Below are 20,827 nucleotides of genomic sequence, written 5' to 3'. Positions count from 1 at the left end.
CTACAGCAAATGTAGGATTTTAATCCTGCATTTAAACCTTAAAGCTGACAAAGAGAACTTGACGGAAGACATAAGGAAGACTGGGCTGCTGAAGCTATGGGGTCAACAAGGGCAAATCCTCAAAGATGAGGATGCACCATGCAACAAGCTCTCTCAAGGAGTATGCAGGCAAACAGCCCAGCAGGAGGATGGAGGGTGAAAGGGCATTCTGTCTCCCAGATCTGTGTGCCTCTGAGGCAACAACATTCCACTCTGTTAATGTCGTTTCTGCTCAGTCACTGCTCCTCGGTAGAACAAAACATTAATATCCTGGGAAAAATCAGTGTGGATAAAAGCAACTTGCATGTTATACTGCTCTTCTTCCTCTAGTGATCAGCCTTACCTTGTCTTCCAGCAAAATGGGTCACAGTATCATGTATTGTAGTAGGGCAACCCACATGTGCAGATGGTGGGGAGGTGCAGTTCTCAACTGAACACCCAATTCCTGGTCCCAGACTCCATAAGCAGAACAGTCAGAGACTCCCAGAGGTAGAATTCATCCAGGCCATGAGTCTTCCTCTCTGTGCCCGCTTTCCTTTCTTAGTCTGAACTGTCTAACTTCTTTTCCTCTCCTTGGTTTCACACTTGCTCTTCCTCACTAGCCTGTGAGCTCCTTGAGAGAGGGCTCTGGCTTAATTCATTGATGAGCTCTGAGGACCCACACATGGGTCCTCGAGCAGAATAGTTGCATTACAGTTGAACCTCAGAACTCACCGAATGGTCCCTGGGCTCATCTGAGGGCATCAGAACCACTGGGCCACCTTGAGATGAGGATGGAGGCACGTTCTCCATAAGGACAAAGACTGTGTCTCATTCAGCTCTATCCCTACCGTCCCTGTTGCTCTGAAGTGAAGCAGGGAGTCCTCCGTGGGTCCCAGCCCCACTTTACCTACGAGAAGTCCACAATGGGGCTAGCAGCACATCCTCCTCCTCCCTCCTCCTCTCTCCCTTCCTTCCTTCCAACAAACATCCATCAGGTCCCTACCCCATACTAGGCACTACAAGGTCCTAAGGATGAAATGGTGGGCAAGAAAGACATGGAATCTGCCTTTATGGTGCTTCTGTGTTGCTTGGAGATTAAGGTTACTTAACTTCTGGAGCCAGGTTGCCTGGATCTGTTACCTGGCTCTGTCTTTTACCCACTGTATGAACTTGGCCAAATTCATCTCTGAATCTCTGTTTCCTTACCTGTAAAATAAAGCTTATCAGATCAGATCAGATCAGTCACTCAGTTGTGTCCGACTCTTTGCGACCCCATGAATCGCAGCACGCCAGGCCTCCCTGTCCATCATCAACTCCCAGAGTTCGCTCAGACTCATGTCCATCGAGTCAGTGATGCCATCCAGCCATCTCATCCTCTGTCGTCCCCTTCTCCTCCTGCTCCCAATCCCTCCCAGCATCAGAGTCTTTTCCAATGAATCAACTCTTCCCATGAGGTGGCCAAAGTACTGGAGTTTCAGCTTTAGCATCATTCCTTCCAAAGAAATCCCAGGGCTGATCTCCTTCAGAATGGACTGGTTGGATCTCCTTGCAGTCCAAGGGACTCTCAAGAGTCTTCTCCAACAACACAGTTCAAAAGCATCAATTCTTCGGCGCCCATCTTTCTTCAGAGTCCAACTCTCACATCCATACATGACCACAGGAAAAACCATAGCCTTGACTAGACGAACCTTTGTTGGCAAAGTAATGTCTCTGCTTTTGAATATGCTATCTAGGTTGGTCATAACCTTCCTTCCAAGGAGTAAGCGTCTTTTAATTTCATGGCTGCAGTCACCATCTGTAGTGATTTTGGAGCCCCAAAAAATAAAGTCTGACACTGTTTCCACTGTTTCCCCATCTATTTCCCATGAAGTGGTGGGACCGGATGCCATAATAGAACCCAATTCAGAGAGTTGTTATGAATATTAAATAAATGGACATATAAAATACTTAGAATAGTACCTGACCTAGAAAGTGCCCAATAAATATTAACTGTAATTACTAGTATTAGAGTTGTTGCCTATAGATAATAAACACATGCATATAAAATCACAATAAGCTATAAGTATTATGAATGAAAAGAGCAGAATAACCTGGAACTGTGTGGTTCTAACTAACTCTGTAGTTAGTAGACTATGCAAACGTTATCTGATAGGGGAGTGGGGAGATGATGGAGCCTGAGGACCTGGAAGATTTCTATACATTTGTGATTTGGAAGAAGATCAACAGTCGGAAACTTCTTAAAGAGGGTTATCTAAAAGGGGCTCTCTGAAGAGCAGCTACGATATAAAGCATATAAGTGCTGACTCCTGAAGGAGCAGGGTAGTGTGGGAGGGGCATTCCAGGCAGAGGAAAGGCAGGAAAGAGCCATCACCGGTGACCAAGTGTTGAGGAACTCCGCCTATTGGTTCTGCACTTGGCCAATCTTGTTAAAAAATCCTGTTTCCAGTTGGTCATATTTACTGTCTACTGTATTAGGAGCCCTCAGTGGTGGCTTTCAAGTACTGGTACTAACCACAGCCTGAGGAATCTAGAACTCCATATCTTTTCAGGCTACTGTGACCCCTTCTATACTGTCAAGCTGACCAGGCCATTGTTTATTGTTTTTTTTTTTGGCCAGTGGCATGGCAGTCCTAATTCCCTGACCAGGGATTGAACCTCTGCCCCCTGCAGTGGAAGCATGGAGAATTAACCACTGGACCTCCAGGGAATTACCCAATTATTTTATTTCTTAGGTTACACTTGAGCAGATTAAAGAAAGGAAATATAATGAGCATGCATTTCTATGTACCATGGTCTAAATTCACTCCCAATGCCTAAGTTTTAATTAGTATATGTTACCAACCACATACAAGTTGGGTAACCTTGGTTAGGTCATCTCATTTCCTATTATTTACCAACACTCACTCAATGAATACCAACTTAGCAAGAAGTATGTGCTGGTGTGATAGGGTAGAGAGGTTGCTTGGGGCCTCAGATTCTCACCAATAGCATGAAGGCTTGGGCCAGATCACTGGTTTTCAACTGAAGTGTTCACTCCCAACCTCCATGCTATTAGATGGAGCCATATTCTTTAGTATATTGAAAAGTTTTCTCAACTCCTGGATTGACAACTAGCAGCTAGACAGTTTTACTACTGTGACCCAGAACTTAAGTTTTCTCTGCCTACATTGTTAGGCTATGTGAGCCTCACTGTCATAAGGACTCCATGGAAGAGGTTGTGAACTGCTGAAAGGGATGTTCTCTGAAGTCCTTTTAGTTCTGACATTCTCTGAATTCTGTGATTATTTTTCTTTTCTCTTAGTTTCCTTTCATTTAACACCATCTTATATGCAAGTTTCCAAGAATCCATGGGGTTCTCCCCCTTGTCAGCCTCAGGGGTTCCCTTCTCTTTGCTTAGCACTTTCCCTATCAATTATTCCGCTCTTGATTCCCTCTCCTTTACAGGCCTTTTCAGAGCCTTCATTTCAGTGAATCCTAATTGTCTGTGTGTATATATCTCCCCACACGTAAGGTCTGTATTCCTGGCACTAGTAGGCACTCAGCAACTGTTGGATGAATTAGTGAATTCTTAATGATTATCAAGAACATATACATTCATACACTTTGTAACCTTTGATCATTTGACTTCTTTTGTGAGGGTGTCAATTTGGACAGAATTGCTAGATTCAAAGTTATAAGCTGGTTTCCTGCTTTTATTACCAACTACCAGATTGCTGTGGCTTTTGTTTTATGTAAGTACTAGTATTGCTGATGATAACATGTGTGGTAATTATTTATAACATAATATTAAATAATTAAATCCAAGAGTACTTCCTCTCTCTCTTTCTCTCACCCTTGTTTCTGGGTATCGATATCCTTTTTATCCCAAACTCCAGTGGTTTCTGTAAAGCCACTCTAATCATTGCTCCATGTTCTGCATTTACCCAAAGAAAAAGAAATGGGCTGTTCCAGTGCCAAATGCCCACAGTGTTTGTCTCTTCTTTGAACTCTGCACCCTTTTGGAAGTTCAACATCAGCTTGGCTGGGGGTTTTCTGCTGTGTTGATGATGATGGTGATGATGATAAGGATAACTACAATAATCCCACTTTATAGATACGGAAACTAAGGCTCAGAGATGTGACATGGCTTGCCCTCAGTCACACAGCTAGGAATTTTCAAAGACAGGATTTACATCTGTTTCCAACAGAGTCAAAGATGGTCTTTTCCCACAAAACTACACTACACGGCTCCCCAGGTGGATGTATAGTGTCAGAAGCCTTGTGGGAGCAGCAGGTCTGTCAAGTTCTACAGGCCTGAGCTGTTTATTGCTGCTGAGGACACTCATCAGTACGCTAATTACATTAATTGCTGCCCACTCTGCGGCTACGTAGGTGGTTTAACAACACCTAGCAACCTGGTAATGATGCCTGGGCCTGCCTGCCTTTGTGAAAACATCTGACTGCTTTAAAAAAAAAGAAAAAAAAAATCCTTCCGGTGGTGGCCAAAAATAGTAATTATAGGTTCTATTGGTTGAAAGTTAGTGACTTTCTACCTTGTAGGGAAAAGGTCAAGACACTGAACTTTGACACTCCATCAGCCTCAACTGTGTGCTTGACACTTTATTTAAGGGATCTTTTATAATCCTCATGATAGCTTAGAGGTAGGTATTATCCTTATTTTGTTTCTAAGGGAACCCAGTCACCTGCTTGGGTTCACATAGCTGGGAATGGGTTTAGAACTGTCGGAGGACAAATTTAGCTTCCACACATTTCCCTACACCATAGCACCTCTCAACAGGAGACTTTTGCTTCTGATGCTTGGAATTGAATTACATACCAGCGGGGCAGAGTCTGTATTTCCAGAGAGGAAGCAAAGCGTTGAAAATCGGTGTTTCACAGAGGCCTCCATTGCTAGGGGAGGATACCAACATTTCAACCTTCTAACTCCCATCTCGTCCCAACCTTCTCAAGGAAATGTTAGCAGACTTTTCCAGTTGACTTTTTAAGAAGTAATTTGAAGACTACATCCAGTACTTCTTGGAAATGGACAAAGTGGCTTTGGCAATTTATCATAATTGGGTAAACAACTTAGCTTCCCCAGACAGCCAGATAACAGAGGCTAATTTAGGAAGTAAATGACTTTGGAATGTTGTATATGCATGCAGTTTATAGGTGTGTCCATATTGTGTGTCAATAAGTGTAGTCTGCAAGTGCATGCATGGTGTGTGTTCTTCAGGAAGTCTTGAGATACTGGTGTACTTAGATGATTTGGTTCATTACCTATCATCCAGCTGTAAATGAGGCTTAAAAATATATTTCACTAATATTCCAAGCAACTATATTATATGATGACTCAGAGTAGTGGTTAAGATATTGGAGCTTGACCAGGGTTTGAATTATGGCTCTCTCTCTTACCATTTGTTGTGATTTAGGCAAGTCACCTAACCTCTCTGGGCATCAGTTTTATCATTTCTAAAAACAGGGGTTAAAACAGTTCTGACCTCATGGGATTGCTGTAAGTCAGGGAGATTTTTTTGTAATTTAATTTTTAATTAGAGGATAATTACAATATTATAATGGTTTCTGCCATACATCAACATGAATCAGCCATAGATATACATATGTCCCCTTCTTCTTAAATGTCCCTCCCCCTTCCACCCCTCTAGGTTGTCACAGAGCACCAGTCAGGGAGATTTTTTAGGGCAGGTACTACATCTGTACACTTCTCTGCACCCAGTCAGAATGAGATTTGGAAAGAGCAGGCTTTGGAGTCAGACAATTCCTCAGCTTTGATTCTAGCACTTTCATACTGACTGTGTGGCCCCGGAGAAATTACTTAACTTTTCTGGGCCTCAGATTCCTCAACTATGAAATAAAGGCTCATTATTCCCACCTCAAATGATTGTCACGTGATAAGGTGGGACCTATGGAGACCTAGTACCTCGGATAGCGCATTGGAAGTATCTGTTTCCCTTTTTCCCATCCCAGAGGCTGACATTCAGGATGGCTGTGTTCTTGTTTGATATGTAAAACACATTCTTTTCTCTCCTGTGAGTGTTTGTCGCTCAGTCGTATCTGACTCTTTGAGACCTTGTGGACTGTAGCCCAAAGGCTTCTCTGTCCATGGAATTCTCCAAACAAGAATACTGGAGTGGGTTGCCATTTCCTTCTCCAAGGGGATCTTCCTGACCAAGGGATCAAACCCAGATCTCCTGCATTGCAGGAGGATTCTTTACTGTCTGAGCCAGCAGGAAGCTCCTTTTCTCATACTCCATCTTTATCTTCTCCTTCCCACCCTTTTCCTTTATTTCCCTTCCTCCCTTTTTTCTTTTTCTTTTTCGGTCAGCCTGCATCTACTATGACTCATCCCCTCTATCCAGGGTCACCTGGTCCCTGGATTGTAGCAGCAGCTCTCCCTGGCCTCCATCCTCCTCTCCATCCAACACTCTGTGGTTGTATTCTCCACACAGAGTATCCTTTCATAACCTGACCCAGACCTTGCTACTCCTCTGTGCCACTCCTTCCAGTAGCTTCTCATCACACTGAGAGCAGTCTGTGACCCTCACCATAGTCCAAAAGGCTCTGTGTGTGAACTGTCTTCTGGCAAACTGTCTGATTCGGCTTCCTAGCACTTTTTAACTCTGCTCCAGCCTCAAAAGCCTTCTGACTATTATGGGAACTTTCCAAGGACGTTCCAGCTTTGGGTCTTTTATAAGTGCTGTTCTCTCTCCCTCCAAGCAGTTATAGAGTTCATTCTCACTTCCTCACACCTCTGCCCACATGTCACCTTATCAGAAAGGTGCTCTGTGATGACCTTACATAAAATAACACCCCAATCACTCTCAAGCCTCCATTTCATTTATCTCCTCATTTTTCATAGACAGATTCTAGATTTATTCCTTTACTTTTGATTGCCTCTCTCCCCACAATGGAAGGTAAGCTCTATAAGAACAGACTTTGTTTTCTGCTATGTCCCCAGAGCCCAACACATAGTAGGTGCTCAATTAATATTTGCTGAATTGATGACTGTGTGTGGCCTCTGTATGAAATGATAGGGAAGAGCCTGCATAGATGTTCCAGGTGATTCCAGCCCTGATGGCTCACTGACCAGTATTTATTGTATCCAAGCCAAGGTGATGAGCAGTGAAGAGGAAAATTAGGTGGCCTTTTAGGGACCCACCCTCTTCATATATGCACCTTCAAGACCAGACCTGTCTCATCTGTGGCAGTGACATACCTGGTTTTACACTGCTTCATGCAGAGTTGCACTGTTGTCTGGAATTCTCATGGCAGCTTTGTAATATGATTAATTTTGCTCATATAGATAATGTATCGATCATAGATAAAGATCACTCATTTTTTTTGCTAATGTTTTGTGTTTAGTATACTACCACAACGGAGAAGGCAATGGCACCCCAGTCCAGTACTCTTGCCTGGAAAATCCCATGGATGGAGGAGCCTGGTGGGCTGCAGTCCATGGGGTCGCTAAGAGTCGGACCCGACTGAGCGACTTCACTTTCACTTTTCACTTTCATGCATTGGAGAAGGAAATGGCAACCCACTCCAGTGTTCTTACCTGGAGAGTCCCAGGGATGGGGGAGCTTGGTGGGCTGCCGTCTATGGGGTCGCACAGAGTCGGACACGACTGAAGTGACTTAGCATACTACCACAAACTGAAAGTTAGAGATGTAATATCTGCTTGTTCCCAGACTATGAAAACAAAAACACAAAGTCTGCTAGCATAGAATCACTCTTAGCCACCTGGTCTCTCCCTGCCTTCACCCTCCTGTCCTGATTTCTGTTCCTGTATAGTAGCTTAGTGGAGGGCACAGTTGTACTGGGGTTCTGGGTTTCCAGTCCCAACGCCACCCCTTATTCACTGTGAGATCTTGAGCACTTACCCTCCCTCCCTGACCTTCAGTACCCTTCTCTGTAAAATGGACCTTTATGACAGGTGCTCAGTACTCTGTGCTGAATGAAAGATGGCAAAAGGTAACACTGAGGAAGAATGGTAGCCATGGTGAACCCTCATCAACGCTAGTGCCTCCCATGCGCACTGATTACATGACTGTGATATAAACTTACTTTGGCTTTGGTCAACCTTTGGGATAGACTAGCCACCTAAACACAGAGACAAGGCCTTTTGGAAGCGGTACTGCATAAGGCTTTCATAGAGGTCCTACTGTTTGCATGTTGTGATTAGTTCTGTCCGACTCTTTGCAATCCCATGGACTGCAGCATTCCAGGCTTCCCTGTCCTTCACTATCTCCTGGAATTTGCTCAAACTCATGTCCATTGAGTTGGTGATGCCATCCATCCATCTCATCCTCTGTTGCCCCCTTCTCCTCTTGCCCTCAGTCTTTCCCAGCATCATGGTCTTTTCCAGTGAGTTCTCTTTTCACATCAGGTGCCAAAGTATTGGAGCTTCAGTTTCAGCATCAGTCCTTCCAATGAATATCTAGGGTTGATTTCCTTTAGGATGGACTGGCTTGATCTCCTTGCAGTTCAAGGGACTCTCAAGAGTCTTCTCTGTTTGCATGGCAGGGTAGAAGATTCTGGGGCAGGTAGGCAGGCAGTGAAAGGCATGGTTCTGCTCCAATTAGTTTCCCAGGGCTGCTGTAACAAATGCCACAAGCTCGGTGGCTTTGAACAACAAAAATTTCTTCTTGCATAATTCTAGAGGTCAAAAAATTAAGGTGTTAGCAGGGCTGCACTCCCTCTGAAGGTTCTAAGGGAAGATCCCTTCTTTGCTGCTGCCAGCTTCCTGTGACTCCTGATAACACTTGGCTTGGGGCAGCATCTCTCTAATCTCTGCTTCCATCCCTGCCTGCCTCCCACCCATCCCCTCTAGGTATTTCTGTGTCTCATGTCGCCCTCTCTTTTCTAAGTCACTAGTCACTGGATTTAGGGCTGACCCTAAATCCACAATGAACGCCTTAATTTAGTTTTACCCACAAAACCCCTATTTCTAATCGGGTCATATTCCCAAACACTGGGGGTTGGACATATCTTTTGGGGGCAGGGGGGACACAGTTTGATCTAATACAATTTCTTTGAGAATTTCAGATTAAGCAAAGGGACAGAATACACACAGCTGAGCAACCCGAGTTTCAAGTAAAGAGTAAAACAAACCCTTCTGGAAGATGGGTAGGGGTTTGATTCATTCATTCTTTGATCCAGTAACACTGCTGAACCCCTGCTGAGCTGGGTGCAAGGAAGTAGAAATGATAAGGTGACTACCAACTGGTGGAGAGGGTGGTGGTAGTGGTGAGAGGGGGTGTGTGGGCGATGGGTAACAGGTAGAGAGTAACAGGTGTTTCCAACTCAGCATGGTAGGGCTTGGAGGAGGTGGACCCTGAAGCTGTGGGGGCTTAGCAGAAAGTCTGGAGATCTGGAGAGCTCTGGAGGCATGGTGGTCAGAGAAGTCTTCTTGGAGGAGGAGGGGTAGTATCTCACAGGAGACCTGAAGGATGAGGTAGTAGGAAGCAGCCATGCCCAAAGAGGGAGGAGTTCTAGGTAGAAGAAAAGGAATCCACAAAGTAGGGGGTGTGAGCTGAAGAGGCAGGCAAGGGGTCAGATTGGACAGGGTGCTATAAGCCATCCAGAGAGTAGTGGAGAGATAGACGTATCTGTCTATTAAAAATAAAAATTAGAGAAAGCCTGTAATGGAAAGTGACTTTGTAGTAGATTTAAAAATTATATTTATCATGTCGTGTTTTTGTTTAAGAAGTATAACATATATGCAGAAAAGTGCACAAGTGGTAAGAATGTAGCCTGATGAATAAGTGTATAGCCCTGTGTGTACACCACCTGGGTTGTTGGATTGTCAGAGAAGAGGCAGAATAGAGAAGCATTCAAGATGGGTCAATGACTCAGAATTCCTCTTCCTTGTCCTATGGAGAAATGACCCCCATAACAGGAAGAAGCAGGGATCTGGATGAGGAAGACTCCATTTTGAGCACCATATCTGGTATTCCCCTGTTGTGTGACCTCAGGCAAGTGGCTATACTTCTCTTATCCTTGGTTTTACCATCTGTGGAATGGGCTAACAGCGTCTGCCTCACCAAGATGGTGTGAAGGTGAAACAGCACAAAGTTGAGGAAAGTTCTCTATGTTATGCAAAATATGATTCTCAAATTTGAATATGTCTCAGAGCTGGATTTCTTCTCTTTATTGTCTTCCTTCTCCTCCTGACAATGTTTCAGATAAATGAGGAGGGGGATAGGGGGAGAGTTACTCTTTTTGGAGCACTTTTTTTGTTTGTTTGTTTGTTTCCCATTCCAAAATATGTATTCCAGATCTGGACTGTAAATCCTGTGCCCTTCTTTATCTTCACCCTTCTTGCTGACTATAGTCCCTCTCACCCAACTAGGCTCAAAGAGGCAGAGGGAAGAAGGAGGGGATTAGGACCATGGCAAGAAGTTTGAGGATAAAGATAAATCCAATGCTCGTTTCTCAGCCTTCACTGAGGACCTGCTGTCTCTAGCTCTGCCGGGCATTTGGGATCGTGGGTGGGAGGTGGGGAGATGTGGAAGGGAAATAGCATTCACACTCAGATCGTCTCCTGGCTCATTTGATGAGGTAAAATGGAAACAGGAGCATAACAGTAAAATCAATTAAGGTCAATATCTTACTGTCAAGAGGCAAAAAGCTCCTAAGGAGCTGAGAAACAGAAAAAAGGTAAAACACCATAAAGAAGGTGAGTCCAGCACTGGACTCTCCCTCTCTCCTCCCTTTTCAGATTCTTGGCATTTCTGCAACAAATACCTTTAAGCATCTGTTGCGTATCAGACCATTCTTTTACATACATTGTCTTATACCATCCTCAAAACAAGACCAAAAGCTAAGAATTGTGAATATAGTGTTTCAGATGAGGGGGACTGAGACGCCTAGAGACGTGCTCAAGATCATACCACTATTAAAAGACAGAAACAAGTCGGAACCCACATTCACCCAGCTCCAAAGCGTCTGCTCTTTCCATTCTGCTCTACTATTTCACTGAATGTATGTGGAAGGGTGCCACGCATTTTATCTGGCTGCATCGCATTGCATGCATTTTTAGTATTTGTGAGCACATGTCAACAGGCATGTTGACGTGCCTGCTAGGTGAGTTGTAATGATTGCATTTTGAGTGCTAACTGCATTTTTTGCTGGCAAAACCTGCCTCAAGGAAAACAGGAAAGGGAGCACACAAGCCCACCGTGTGGGAGGCCAGACACATGGTGAGGCTAGTCCTTGAACAAGCCAGTGGGAAGTGGCTCTGGGGGCCCCAGCGGAACTTTACTTTGCTGCGGTCGGGGGGTGCAGTTGGGGTGGGTGGGAAGCTGAGTTGTTCCATGACTATTCTATTTCCAGAGCACAATTCATTTCCCATTCTGTTTTTTTTTTTTTTTAAAGGAGCTATTATTTGTTTGGCACTCATTATGGGCCAGGTGGGCATCCCTGGAGGCTCAGACGGTAAAGAATCTTCCTGCAATGCAGGAGACCTAGGTTGGGAAGATCCCCTGGAGAAGGAAATGGCTACCCACTCCAGTATTCTTGCCTGGAGAATTCCATGGACAGAGGAGCCTGGAGGGCCACAGTCAATGGGGTTGCAAAGAGGTGGACATGACTGAGCAACTAACACTTAACATTTATGGGCTAGGCATGGTACTGGGCACTTTACATCTGTGATATCATTGGACTCCCACAAACCCTGCCAGGGGCCTCCATTGGTGCCCTGTGTGGCCCAGGAGACAGATTCAGGAAGTTGGGGCCATCTCCCCAAGATCATTCAGTTGGTGTGGAGCAAAGCAGGGGCTCCTGCCCAGTGCTGTCCAAACAACAGTTACAGTGACATTTTAAGGTTATCAGTGGCACATTTTATTCTTCAATAAAGTTATAAATGATCTCTAATTCATGAACCAGGATGCTGGCATGCTGACTCTGCCCCTGCTCTTTTAGAGAAAGAAGTGCTTTATCTTTTCATTCTTGAGTAAATGGGCTATTTTGTCCTAGAGATATAAATCTTCACCCCAGGTCACTTAAGTGTGATGTCTGGAGGTACAACAATGGCCACCCTTGCTCATTTGACCCTATTCTCTCTTTGTCTTTTTTTCCCCTAAGGCACTGGCCTCCTTTTAAGACTGTCCCCTACCATCACCATAGTTACGTGGTTGCTGAGGCAGCATTAGCCATGACCAGGACCTGAGGCCTGGATGATCCTGTGGTCAGAGAGAGCTGGTGTGGCCAGGGTCCTAAAGGGACCTTTGAGATTTGTGATGGGCTCTAGTAGTCTTCCAAAGCCCCCTGGCCCCACTCAGCAGTGCCCCTCATAGAAAGTAGATATCCTCAGTGTCATATTTGAACATTTAAGATAAGCATTTGGGCCACCAGCCCCCTTTTAGAGTAGATGACAATTTTGAATACCTGAACGATATTGATTAATACCTTAATGGTCTTCATATTTTGCACTGGGCACACAGATTAACCAGATCTTCCAGAAGCAAGATGAATAATAAAGACAAAAGTCCTTGAAATCCTAGAGCCTGTCTTTTCAAATCTCTTTCAGGCTCATAAAAGCAGAGAGCCGTGGGGAGAGAGAATGGGGTAGAAGGAGCTCTGAACACAGGCTGTGACAGGAAAAGCCCAGGATTCCAGCTGTGTGACATTGGGTACACTCCACTCACCTCTCTGAGCCCCACTTTTCTTTTCTGCCATTTGGCAATGGCAATGCCCTCCCTTCCCCGCTCCCAGCTCCAGGTGCCTGCTGTGAGAATTAGAAAAGAATATGTTCCTGGAGGCGGGCATAGCAGCCCACTCCAGTATTCTAGCCTGGAGAATCCCCATGGACAGAGGAACCTGGCAGACTGTAGTCCATAGGGTTGCAAAGAGTTGGACATGACTGAGCAACTAAGCACAGCACAGCATGTTTATGGTTTGGGGGTAGGGTCCTAATATGGAGAGGGCGCTGAGACAAAAGTCAGGAGGCCTGAGCTATCCTGTAGATCTTCCCTAGACTTTGTATCTCCTTTTTCTGGGTCTCCGTTTCTGTAGAATGAAGGATTTAGAGTAAATTTTATTTCCTCTGGGTTCCCCTTTGATCTAACATGCCATGATTCCTATCTCTAAGTGGAGGATTAACTTTTAAGAGATGAATGGAGCTTTAGTATTCAGCTGTTCAACAATCATTTCATTAAAGGCCAACCATATGTCAGGGATAGTGCTAGGTGATGAGTTTGTGTGTGTTAGTTGCTCAGTCATGTCTGACTCTTTGCAACCCCAAGGACTGTAGCCGGCCAGGCTCCTGTGTCCATGGGATTTTCCAGGCAAGAATACTGAAGTGGGTTGCCATTCCCTTCTCCAGCGGATCTTCACAACCCAGCTATCGAACTAGGGTTTCCTGCATTGCAGGCAGACTCTTTCCCATCTGAGCCACCAGGTGATGGGTATAGAGTGAGAAACAAAACAGATACAGCCCCTGCCTTCTTGTCTAGTATGAGATAGTTGGGGGAGCTTCCTCATCTCAGTTGAAGAAGTGCCAGGGCTCCAAGGGGAACACTGTTAGCTGAAAGAGCAGCGTAATAGAGGTAGGAGACAGGCAGATAGTCAATCAATAAATCAATGCAAGCACCTTAGTGAAGCTCTTGGGGTGGAGTCGAGGAGCAGCTCCTCGGAGTCAGGAAAGGCTGTGGGTGCTCCATCCAAAGGCATGTGTAATTGCTAAATAGTTTGTTTGTTGAGACACCTGAGAACAGGAGGATCTGCTCCTACCTGCCTGGTTCCCAAGGGGGCCATTTACTGGGAACAAGGAACGAGGACAGCTTCCCATGCCCTGACTTTTCCCCAGAGGTGGAGCCAGTGCAGATGCTGCAACCCAAGGGAAAAGAGAGGAGTGGCCAGAGAAAAAAGGCAGCGTTAGGATGACATTTGGGTCAAGTCCAAAAGATCCCTGGAAGTTATGGAGTTTCGTCTATATCCCTTTTCAGAGAGAACCTGGGTCCAGTTGGTGCCTAAAGCTACATGAGAGCTGGATCCAGAGCCATGGTCAGGAAGCTGTCTGGGGAGATGGAAAAAAACCTGGGCTTAGGAGCTGGAGATTAACTTGGGTTTGAAGGCTGTGGAACTTTGAGCAAATCACTTAACCTCTCTGAACAAGCTTCCTCATGTGTTAAGCAGACATCATAATGTCCTCTCTAAGGTGTCATGAGATATAAGCTGTCTCAGGCACCTAAAATCAGTCCCGGTGACTAACTATAGGCTTGATGATTGGTATTCATAAATATTCCACTATCAGGACCCAGAATCTGTTTCTGTAAAATGTGGAGAGGCAGTGCTAAGAACAACTTCAATAAGACAACTTAGAAGGAGGTTGTATTATCTTCAATATAAGTAAAATAGTGAAACAAGATGGGACTTGGAAGAATTTATCTCTAGCTCAATTCACCCACTAACCAGCCATCTGACCTAAGATAGGTATTTTCGCCTTCTTTGAGACTTGGTTTTCTCCTCTGTTAAATGGAGATGATCTTCATGCTCAACATTTTCTCATCCATCCATTAAATTTTTATTGAATGCCTGTTATGAGTCATACAATTCTTGGTGCTGAGAACACCATCCCTGACCAAGGAGCTCACCATCTAGTGGGAGAGACTGTTAAATAGATACTTAGAAGAGAGTGTAGTCAGGCTTAGCCCTGTTTGAGTGGACAAGGAGGGCTTCCTGGAGGAGGTGACATCTAGCTGAGAGCTGAAGGATAAATAGTATTTAACCATATAAAAGTAGGAAAGGAAGTAAGGAGCTGGGAAGGGCATTCCAGGAAGAAGGAATTGCATATGCAAAGGCCAGGAGATCAGTGGAAACAGCAGATGTGACAATGTGACTAGCTGAGTCTGCCTTTCCTCAGTGTGGACTCTAAAAGGGCAGTGGGAGACCACTGAGAGATTTTAAACAAGAGAGTTGTAATAACATAGTCACATTTGCACTTTAGAAAGAGCACTAGGGGTTGAATGCACATGTGTCAAGGTTTATTGTGGACACATAATTATTATTGGGATAAGCTGATTCTTTCCTCCTCCTTTCCCTGACCACAGACGATGGCTCACAGAAGATGAAATAGCCCTCATGAGCATGCCTGGTGTAGGGTCTGGCACACAGTAGCTGTCCAGTTATAATCCCCCGTTGGAGAGAACAGTCCCTGAAAGCACAATCCCCAGCATGAAGTGCAGGTTGGGGCAAGAAGGCTGAGGGTGTGGCTGCTTGCATTTTTTGGCTGGTGTTCTGGTAGAGCCCACAGGATCTAGGTCAAAGGAAGTTCCCCAGACAGTTCAGTCTTAACCAGTCATCTGGGGTTTCAGGGAGGGCAGATGAAGGTCAGAATATCTCCCCTATTTCAGGAGGCTTCTCCTCCCCAGGATGCTGGCTTTGAAAACTTACCAGACATGAGCCATCCTGTTAATTTGTCCAAGTCAGCTTCCTCATCTGTAAAATGGGTATGAAGTTACCTGAGCACAAACCACAGTGGGGGTGGAGGGTTGGTGGTTGTCATGCAGACTAGAAGAAGTATGTGAACCACAAACGACAAAGTAATACAATAGATTCCACTCATTAATAGCTACCATGGGCCAGACCTTGTTCTATGAAGCTGGTATTATCTTTATCCCTATTTTACAGATAAAGAAAGTGGAGTTATGCACTCCAGAAATTATGCAAATCATCCAGTGGCACAAAGTAAGTGGCTGAAGCCAGAGACCTGATGTTTTAAACACGACACCCTAATATCATCAACTGCTCCTTGAGCTCTCAGCATGGTGCAGGTACTCCAGAAATGAGTGCTGAGAGATGAAAGGAAGAAGGAAAAGAGCAGTGTTTGAAGCCTGAGAAAGTTTTTCCTAAAGCTTCCTGACCCCACCTCTAACCAACTCAGGGTCTTCTCCCAGACAAGCGCCAGGAAATAGTTCTTTGCCCCGTATTAAAATGATCTATTTGTTACCTGGCTGACTCACTAAGCTAGAACTGCTGAGAGCAGGTTCTGTGTCTGGGTCATGGTGATCTCCCCAGGGCCTAGCACAGTGCCTGGCACTCAGTAAATATGTGTGAGTAAATTCTATCTGAAGGGTTTTTTGCCCAAGCTTTCCTCTTGGCCAAGAGGTCTAAAACAGAGGAGCCAGGCTTCTGAGAAAGTCCCCAAGAACCCTGGGCACATGAGGATGGAGGGCCAGTGGCCAGTGACAGTGTGCCGCCCCCAGGTCAAGCCTGACACTGGACTCCCACACCCCCCATTGCTGGGTGGACCCAGGCGGCCGGGTAACTCATCCCATTCTGCTCACCTTCCCCTTGGGACCTGATGCTGGCTGGCCCTGCACAGAGCAAGGGGCCCAGGTGTCACCTGAGGAACCCTAAGGGTTTGCTGGGTAGACCTCGGTGCACAAGCTGGTGTACAGTGCCTGGTGGCTTGAGTTGGGGCCACCCGACTGATGGCTCGTCCACGAGTTGCCTGCGAACCAGAACGATCCTCAGGCACATTGAGCAACCGGCTTCCCTTTGTCGCCCGAGGCGGGAGCTGGGCCAGGGAAAGTGAAGAAACCTGTTCTGGGCCTCCGCTGGGGTGGGCGTGGGCGGGGCCCTGCCGGGAAAGGAGCAGCTGGACCAGTTTCCTTGGCTCCTGGACCGGATGCAGCCCCGTGACTAGGGCGGAGGCTGGAGAAATACGTGCCCTGGGCGCACCTGTGTGTCCTCTGGGCCAACACTGGCTTTGACAATGATAAGACTAAGGGCTCTAGGTCAGCTGTCGCCGGACTTGCGACTTCCGGCTGCTAAATTAGGCGAGCGGGCGCGGCAGCAGCGATCAGCTGATAGGTAGAACTACAAGAGGCTTTGGACATCCTGTAGGTAGGTAAAGAAAAAGGAGGGAAGGGGCGGCGCCCAGAAACAGCTAGGTCATCGCACCAATGTAGTTGCAAACGCGCCTTTTGCGCTTTATCCTTGCCCCCTGCCCGGGGCAGCAAGGTTGGGTGGAAGGAACCAGGGACAGAACTGTATTGGAATTCAGTCCCATCTATCGGCTTTTGTGTTCTGGAGCAGGCAACTTCCCCTGCCTACCAGAGTACGGAATCCTGCTCAAAGCGTGGTGTGAGGAGTCGTGAAACCGCATAGGAACAATGCCTAGCACATGAGTAGGTGCTCATAAAACGGGGTTCCCTTTCCCTTTGTTTCAGACCCAGGTCTCACTCCCAGCCCGGAAGGTGCGCCCCAGAGGCCACCCTAAGACCGTAGGATCTGGGTGGCAGGCGTCCTGGTTTGATAATAACTCCAGAATCAATTTGGGCCTCTTTGACAAGTTATCAGATAGGGTGGGACGTGTGGGAGGATTCCGAAGGCTGCCTTAGGGTCGGGTTTCTGTGATCCTAGGAGGGCATTTCAATGCATTCTTTGATTCACGTTATTTATTTATTCACAGATTCCTATCAGAACCGCTTTTACTGCCTCCCCCGGCGACGTTCCCGGCCGCCAACGTTTCTTTCGTCCTTACAAGGCCAGCTTCCACCCGCTGCTTTTGTGTAAATAAAGCCTGGCCTTCTGCCTGCAGGTTGCCGCCAGAAGCCGGCCGGTGGGGGAAGGGTTCGGAACCGGTACGACCGCCTCAGCCGCGCCGGGAGAGGCCGAGAGTCCGCCAAGCTCAGCCGTCGCGCGGGGGCGGTACTCCGGGCCCCCCAGGATGAGCCGAGCCGAGAAACCCAGCACGAGAAAGTCCCCACCCACCTGCACCCTCTTCCGTGGGTCACCCCGCGCGTGGCAGGCCCTTGACAAATATCGTCCTGAATTCTCCCCGCGATCCTGGGAGTATCCTCCCCATTTTATAGACGAGAGACTGAGGCTTACCAAGTGTAAGGGGCTTGACCGAGGTCCCATAGGCGAAAAAAGTGGCAAACCAAGAACTTCTAACCGAATATATCTGGCTGCAAAATCCAGTCTTCTCCCATCCCACCGGTCACCAGTGAGACTGTAAAGGTCTTAAAGGAGAAGAATAAAAAAAAAATAACCACACGAATCAGATTAACAGATCGTAAGGAATTGAAAGGGCCTTCCAGAGCTGCTGGTATTTCAAACAAGTGGACTCGAACCACAGGATAAGTAACAAACTACTTTTCCTGGGTGACCAATCATACTTTTTTTTTAATTAAAAATATATTTATTAAAATAGATTACGATGGAGAAGAATATAATTTTCAAAATAATGATAGCTGAAAACAGAAGACTTAAAAGAAATGTCAGGCTGTTTCCACCTCGCACACCTTTCGTTCGATTGCACACACATTCTTGACATCAAGTACATAAACAGGCAAACTGAGGCCCGAAACCAGTCCCACTGAGAGCGAGAGGCCGAGTGGGAGGAGAACCGAGATTTCCGGGCTCTCGGCCTGGGGTGCTTTCGGCTGGGGGCGGGGGTCCTGTTTGTAAACAGGTGTCCTCGGACAGCCACTGCCGATTTTTGTCACTCTGCCAACCGGAGGGACGATTCTGAGTAATCGCTAGCAGTCAGCGCAGCTGGGGCTAAAAGCGAAAGGGACGCGCGCGCGACGGGCCCGGGAGGGCGACGGGTAAAGCGCGCAGGCGGGGCCGCCGCCGGGTTCCCGTGGGGCGACAGTGCGGTAGGCCTCCTCCCGGACCGCTCTCGACGGCCCCGCCCCGCGCAGGCGGCGGGCGCTGCAGGCCCCGCCCCTGCTCCCAGCCCAGGGGACCCATCCCGGACCTGAGAATCCCGGTCCCAAACCCCTCCTCCCAAAAGGGGCTAAAAGGTGCAGGGGGCTTTTGACCAGCCCGTCCAGCTTCAGGTCCTGGGACCGGCGGCCCTGTCCTTGCGCGTGGGAACAGTCAGGTACTTAGGCTTGACCTTAAATCCGCCCCTGGTATTTGCTAACACTAAGGTCTTAAGAAAATGACTTAAACTCTCTCTCTCTCAGTTTCTGCATCTGTAAAATGGGAGTTAGCGAGTCTTACCTCATGTAATTGCTGTGAGAAGTAAATGTGTACCTAGCTGTGAAGGTCTAGAACATTAAAAAGAAAAAAACAATTAAATGCTGTTTTACTGTTATTGCTAGGCGGGCCTGGGTGGGACTCTCAGGCCAATTCAGAACTGGATGACCTGGGCAGATGGACTTTCTTAGTTCCCCCACCTGGAAAAGACAGCTTCATTACAATTACCATCACAGGGTGGGGATGAGGACAGACGGCCTCCCCAGCATCTGGCAAGACCACACGTGGTTATGTTTGCAACTCTTATTATTTGCCATCATTGTCTTAAGCATTTTGCACTTATTAGTGCCTTTCATCCTACACAATTACAGTATGACAGAGATATTACTATTTTCCATTTCACAAATAGGAAACTGAGACAGAGAGGTTAAATGATTATCTAAGTTCTCTCAGCTACTAAGTAGGATTTGCACAGAGCTGCAAAATCTGGCTTCCTATTCCGTGTTCCTAACTCCTACCAGATGTAGGAGGAAGGGTCTGGGGATGCAGACAGGAATAATGATGGCACACAGCCATCTCCTCAACAAAGGGCAAGATCTCCTTTCTTAGTTTTCCAGCCTTCCTTGCATATTCTTAAGCATTGTAGGCACTTTATCATATTTTATGTGTGCATTGTGTGCACCTGGGGCAGGGAGCTATTTGACATTGTTAATTTCCCTCTTCCCCTGTTTTTGTGGTCTAGTTACAAGTCTTTACTTGGAGGGTGGACATTAGATGTTTTAGGCGATAGAGAACTTGGTGTCTAGTAGGTGCTCCCCATACCTGAGTTCCTCCTTCCCTGTACTTAGCGAACACACTAAGGCTTAGACCTTTAAATAATAATGATGGCTTCTGCCTCTGAAAATTACTGTCTGTGCTGTGGGGTTCCCAGAACTGAGGATGAACTTACTGTATTTATCACTTAATCATTTCCAAAACAGCTTATGACTACGACATCTTTAATCAAAGGTGCAGAATTCTCCCTCTCCAGCCCTCCCTCTTTGGGGCGCCTGTGATAACTCTTGCTGTAAATGACTAAAGCTATTAAATATAGAATGTAGATCTTCCTGCGATGCAAGTGTAAGCTGTCGTTATATTCATTGCTTAAATGTTATGATCGTTTCAAGCTTGCCTTTTGCATATGAAGCCTTGAGTTAAATGTGGAAAGTAAGGGGGAAAAGTGCTTAACGGTTGGAAATAAAAGCATGCAGTGGATAGGTTTCCAGAGTAATAATAATAAAAAAAAGCTTTAAATTTCAGAAGATTTGAATCCTGGTCTGGTTCCAAGCAGCATGCCCTAAATTCCCATCATCCAGCAATACTGTATTCTGAGAGTTAAACCACCTTTAGACAATGCAATGAGCTCAACTGATGACAAAGCATTAAATTGTGAGTTTCTCCTTGAACATGAGATAGCTGTGGAGAGGGTTCAGCAAATGGTAGACACTCAAGGGAAGCCTTTATGATTAGGGACTGGGACGCAGAGAGACCACTGAAGATTTTCCAGTCAACTGATTTTTATTGAATGCCTACTATGTGCTAGATGCTTATAAGTCCATTATTTCAAATTAATTGCAAAATGAACTTGTGAGGAAAACATCATGTATAGAGGAAGAAATTGACACTCCAAAAAGTTCATTAACTTGCCTGTCTCATCAGGGAGTAAGTACTATAATCTGAGTTGCAATTTTGGTCTAATCGTAAATTCAGCAGCTAATTCACTGCACCTCTCTTCTTTTTTCCATATGCCTGGCTGTCAGTCATCTTAGACCTGGAGGCAAGAATCAGAGGGGACTTTAAGTTGCCCTCAACCAGGGTTTCTCTGCCTCTTTAT

General features: G+C 46.1%; 1 long non-coding RNA gene across 1 annotated transcript in view; it reads left to right on the top strand.

Annotated features, from left to right (window-relative positions):
- The window catches only part of LOC109556234 (uncharacterized), a 38,586-nt gene extending 18,515 nt beyond the window's left edge, over nucleotides 1-20,071 (top strand). Inside the window, exon 2 of the long non-coding RNA XR_002180372.2 lies at nucleotides 17,438-20,071. This is a non-coding gene — a long non-coding RNA (uncharacterized lncRNA). The remainder of the gene's footprint in view (nucleotides 1-17,437) is intronic.
- The last annotated feature ends 756 nt before the right edge of the window (nucleotides 20,072-20,827 follow it).

Source organism: Bos indicus, chromosome 3, assembly GCF_029378745.1.
Source record: "Bos indicus isolate NIAB-ARS_2022 breed Sahiwal x Tharparkar chromosome 3, NIAB-ARS_B.indTharparkar_mat_pri_1.0, whole genome shotgun sequence".
NCBI lineage: Eukaryota > Metazoa > Chordata > Mammalia > Artiodactyla > Bovidae > Bos > Bos indicus.
The sequence above is the reverse complement of the archived record's forward strand: the minus strand, read 5'-3'. Positions and strand labels throughout refer to the sequence as shown.